Genomic DNA, 6,000 nt, shown 5'->3' on the forward strand with positions numbered 1-6,000 from the left:
CTTGTAAGCAAATCTTCACTTTTCCCATACAATTACACTATTCTCTCTAGACCTGTGAATTCTTTCAAAACCTTAATCTTTTGTAATTATATGAAGCTTGCCTTCTTTAAGATGTCTTTTATTATCGGTTGTAATTAGAGCCCCCTAAATATTTTAAATGCTTCTTTAATAAAATGGAAAGTCAGGATTCAAAACCTATTAAAACTCTGCCACATTGTCCAGCTGTCCCGGCCACTCTTTTAGCTGAAATCCTAAAAGCTGTCTGAGATCTGGAAGAGATCTGGAACAACTGGGACACAAAGTGCCGTGGAAATCGGCAGATTGGCCACACTTCACTCTGGTTTCATTCTGTCACAATGACTCTACACTATCTATTTCAGCCCAAGGCCAAAGGCTCTGTTGACTGACCAAAGTCACAAACCACAGTAAAACTTCTTTTGCCAAATCTCCACCGCAAGTGAATAAGTGAGAAAGTTTAGGGCCCCTGGCACAGTGTTCTCTTTTCAGGAGTGGAAATGACTTTTTATTAGCCACCCCAGCCTTGCCTTTTTTTTTTCTTTTCTCGTTCCTTTCTTCCTGGAACAAAGATTTAGACCACCAGGATTGTAGTACTAATTAAGACATCAGTTTGTTACCAATAAGAAACTTAATTAGCAGAAGGAAAAATGTAATAGTGGAGATAAATGGAAAGAGTGCCAAGCTTCCAAAAGGTGATGGCTAGTACTGTAAAACTGTCTGCTGTTTACCCCCGCTGTTTTACATACTTAACCTTATTCAATCCTGACAGGTGGTTGCTATTCTCCCCTGTACAGGTGAGGAACTGAAATCGAACAGTTGAATGCCTGGAACCACATATCCAGTCAATGGCAGTCATTGTCCTCTTAAAGCCAGCTCACTTGTTCTCAAGACACTTTATGTGGAGCCACAGCTGCCTCATGTATTGGGAGCACCACTCCTGAAGAAGCCGACTCAGCTTTGATGCAAGGAAGAAAGTCTGACTAGTTAGATGGAACATGGGATCTGTAAAGCATGGTGCTGTGCAAGAGGTGGTAGAATGCACAGGCAAATGGTCTCCGGAGACCCCAGCAGTCATTCCGAAGTCTGTGTTCAAGCAGTAAACAAACAGCACACTCAGTAACCAGTATTCTTGCAAAGGTGGAGGATGGTAATTACATTCCATGACTAGAATCCATGGGAAGTCATGAATACTACTGGCCCTGAAAGGGTAAGGGAAAGCAGTTACCAGTGAGAGCTGTTGCTAGTGGACTGGGGCTAACCTGACAAGTGCTCTGACTTGGGTGGCAGTATTAGGTAGAGAAAAGTAGCTACAGCCAAATGATAGCTGGTACAGAAGGAGCCAGGGAATAAACAAGCTGACCACTCTCTCCTTGCTATCTGATCTTTTGCTGGTGCCTCTCACTGGCTAAGCCCAACCAGAAACCGGGGGCACAGGAACCCAGGCGATGCCATCTGTGGAGGTCAGCCTCCCAGGGCACAAGGTGTAGTGGAGATGAGTGAAGAGTAGGTCTGGAGTAGGGTGGGCAAATGGAGAATATCTAGAACAGAAGCTTTTTCAAGACTAAGACCATATCATCCTACCCTTGAGGGCTCCATTTCCTGGCAGACTTGCAAGAGGCATATAGGACTTCAGGATTCTTCCCTCTTTTTTTTCCCCCTCATGAGCACCCCCTCCTTATCTCAATAATGACTTGAAAATTGCTGGATATTTTGGGGTATTGGATATTCAGGTGCTTATGTAAATTGCTTATAGTCCTATAGAAGAAAAAAGACATGATGATGGTATTGCAGGTTTGCACTCAACATCCATCCCACTTTAGGTGTGCTTTTTTATGCTACAAAGCCTGGAATGCCAAAAAAAAAATAAAATAAAATAAAAATGAAAGCAAACCAGGGGCCATAACATCTTCCCCTCCTTCTCTTTCTGCTCACAACCATGGCCATGGAGCTGTTGGTTGCAGGTGATCAGAGGTGGGGTCCAGGGCGTTCACTCTGCTGGTGCAGATTGCAGCAAGGTAATATAATGCTGAGACTGGGACAGTCACCAGATCATAGTGACTTTCTGATTGTGGTGGACTCCCAATTGTGGCAGTGGTGACATGATTTAAGAGCCAGTGGCTTTTTAGATCATGGAGGCAAGAGCAGCTCTGTTGGTGACGTGGCTCTGCTGATGGTGTGTCTTAGTCCATTCAGGCTGCTGTAACAAACTACCCTACACTCCGGTGTCTCATAAACGGTATTTCTCACAGATCTGGAGACTAGGAAGTCGAAGATCAACCTACCAGGAGATTCAGTGTCTGATAGAGGTCTGCTTCCTGGTTCACATATAGCCATATTTTCAGTGTAACCTCATGTGGTAGAGGGGGGCAAAGGATCTCTCTAGGGTCTCTTTCATAAGGGCACTAATCCCACTCATGAGGGCTCTGCCCTCAGGACCTAATCACCTTCCAAAGACCCCATCTCCAAATACCATTCCATTAGGGATTGGATTTCAACATATGAATTTGGGGGGCAACACAAACATTCAGTCTATAGCATGGTTCAACCTAGATTCTTATGTGAAGCTCAGGGTTCCAAGAGTAGTTTTCCAGTAAATAAGGAAGAAGCTGCATGATCTTTTATGATCTAGCCCTAGAAATCACATGACATCACTTCCACCATACTCTCTATGTCCACCTAGATTCAAGGAGTGGGGACTTAGATGCCACTTCTAGATGGGAGGAGTGTCAAAAAATTTGCAGCAATGATTTAGAGCCAGCACAACTCCCTCCACAAACTCCATGCCCCATCATTCCACTCACCCTGTGGCTTTAGTCAAAGCCTCCACCTGGAATGGTTTAGATACTTGAAGAATCTCACCTTCGGGTCAAGGGCTAGACACAATACAGGTACTGCTGCACCTAACATTGTGTTTAATAGAGAATTAAGGATGAAACTTTTTTTTTTTGAGACAGAGTCTCGCTCTGTCGCCCAGGCTGGAGTGCAGTAGCGAGATCTCTGCTCACTGCAAGCTCCGCCTCCTAAGGGTGAAACTTTTTGACTAGCTTTCTGATGTTTTGAAATTTCCATTACATTGCCAGAAAAGGAATCAAAATATAGTCTTGCCTAGAAAAGGAGAAACCTTACTTTTGGTAATCCTTGGACCAGCATATTACCAAAATAGAAACTTGGACACACAAGAGTAAAATGTGGGTCTAGTGATGACTTGAGAGAATGCTTCCAGGATCAAGGCCAAAACCCAGGTTCTCCAACTAAGGCATAAGATCATAGCAGATTGCACATCAAAATTCACTTGATTCTGTGTCATTATTTTCACATCCTCCTGGGTAACTGCATGGTTGGTCTTGGAACCGAGACAGGCTAAGCCTGGTATTGGGTGCTTTGCTTCTGGGTCAGAAAAGAATGTGCTGCTCAGCAAGTTATTGATCCTCAATAGCACAGACCAACATACGTTTGTTGAGTAGATCCTATGTTTCAGGCATTATTAGGCTCAGGGAAGATGTAGAGAAACAGATAGTGTCTTTCCCTGAAGGAGCTCAAATCTCATAGAGGAGATAGAGATAGATGAGTGTGCAAATAATCACAATACTATGTGATAAAATAGTATACCTATCATGTCAATAGATGCAGAAGAAGCATTTGACAAAATCCAGCATCCTTTAAGATTAAAACTCTCAGCAAAATCGGCATACAAGGGACATACTTCAATGTAATAAAAGCCTTCCATGACAAACTCACAGCCAACATAATACTGAATGGGGAAAAGTTGAAAGCATTTCCTCTGAGAACTGGAACAAGGCAAGGATGTCCACTTTCACCACTTCTAATTCAACATAGTACTGGAAGTCCTAGCCAGAGCAATCACACAAGAGAAAGAAATAAAGGGCATCCAAATTGGTAAAGAGGAAGTTAAATGTCATTGTTTGCTGATGCTATGATTGCATACATAGAAAACTCTAAAGACTCCCCTAAAAAGCTCCTAGAACTGATCAAAGAATTCAGCAAAGTTTCCAGATACAAAATTAATGTACACAAATCAGTAGCTCTCCTGTACACCAACAGCAACCAAGCTGAGAATCAAATCAAACTCCTTTTACAATAGCTGCAAAAAATAAAATACTTAGGAATATACCTTACTGAGGAGGTGAAAGATCTCTACAAGGAAAACTACAAACACTACTGAAAGAAATCATAGGTGACACAAACAAATGGAAACACATCCCATACTCATAGATGGGTAGAATCAATACTGTGAAAATGACCATACTGCCAAAAGCAATCTATAAACTCAATGCAATTCCCATTAAAATACCACCATCATTCTTCACAGAACTAGCAAAAAAAAAATCTAAAATTCATATGGAACCAAAAAAGGAGCCCACAAGGCAAGACTAAGCAAGACTAAGCAAAAGGAACAAATCTGAAGGCATCACATTACCTGATTTCAAACTGTACTATAAGGCCATAGTCACCAAAACAGCATGGTAATGGTATAAAAATAGGCATATAGACCAATGTAACAGAATAGAGAACCCAGAAATAAACCCAAATACTTACAGCCAACTGATCTTCAACAAAGCAAACAAAAACATAAAGAAGGAAAAGAACACCCTATTCAACAAATGGTCCTGGGATCACTGGCAAGCCACATGTAGGAGAATGAAACTGGATCCTCACCTCTCAGCTTATACAAAAATCCACTCAAGATGGATCAAGGACTTAAATCTAAGACCTGAAACTATAAAAATTCTAGAAGATAACATTGGAAAAAACCTTCTAGATGCTGGCTTAGGCAAGGATTTCATGACCAAGAACCCAAAAGCAAATGCAATAAAAACAAAGATAAATGTCTAGGACTTAATTAAACTGAAGAGCTTTTGCACAGCAAAAGGAACAGTCAGCAGAGTAAACAGACAACCCACAGAGTGGGAGACCATCTTCACAATCTATACATCTGACAAAGGACTAATATCCAGAATCTACAATGAACTTAAACAAATTAGCAAGAAAAAAACAAACAGCCCCATCAAAAAGTGGGCTAAGGACATGAATAGACAATTTTCAAAAGAAGATATACAAATGGCCAACAAACATATGAAAAAATGCTCAGCATCACTAATAATCAGGGAAATGCAAATCAAAACCACAATGTGGTACCACCTTACTCCTGCAAGAATGGCCATAATAAAAAAATGATAGATATTGACATGGACGCAGTAAATAGGGTACATTTCTACATTGTGGTTGGGAATGTAAACTAGCACAACCACTATGGAAAATAGTGTGAACATTCCTTAAAAAACTAAAAGTAGAACTACCATTTGACCCAGCAATCCCACTACTGTGTATCTACTCAGAGGAAAAGAAGTCCTTATGTGAAAAAGATTCTTGCGCACACATGTTTATTGCAGCACAATTTGCAATTGCAAAATCATGGAACCAATCCAAATGTCCATCAATCAATGAGTGATAAAGAAACTGTGGCATATATATACACGATGGAATACTACTCAGTCATAAAAAGGAATGAATTAATAGCATTCACAGCAACCTGGATGGGATTGGAAACTATTATTCTAAGTGAAATAGTTCAAGAATGGAAAACCAAACATTGTATGTTCTCACTCATAAGTGGCAGCTAAGCTGTGAGGATGCAAAGGCATAAGAATGACACAAGAGACTTTGGAGACTCAGTGGGAAAAGGGTGGAAAAGGATTGAGGAATAAAAGACTACAAATAGGGTTCAGTGTACTGCTCAGGTGATGGGTGCACCAAAATCTCACAAATCACCACCAATAAACTTACTTGTGTAACCAAATACCATTTGTTCCCTAAAACCTAGGAAATAATTTTTTTTTTTTTCTTTCTGGAGACAGAGTCTCGCTCTGTCCCCCTGGCTGGAGTGCAGTGGCGCGATCTCGGCTCACTGCAAGCTCCGCCTCCTGGGTTCACGCCATTCTCCTGCCTCAGCCTCCCAAGTAG

The sequence above is a fragment of the Mandrillus leucophaeus genome, unplaced genomic scaffold (genome assembly GCF_000951045.1).
Source record: "Mandrillus leucophaeus isolate KB7577 unplaced genomic scaffold, Mleu.le_1.0 Scaffold169, whole genome shotgun sequence".
Classification (NCBI taxonomy): Eukaryota; Metazoa; Chordata; class Mammalia; order Primates; family Cercopithecidae; genus Mandrillus; species Mandrillus leucophaeus.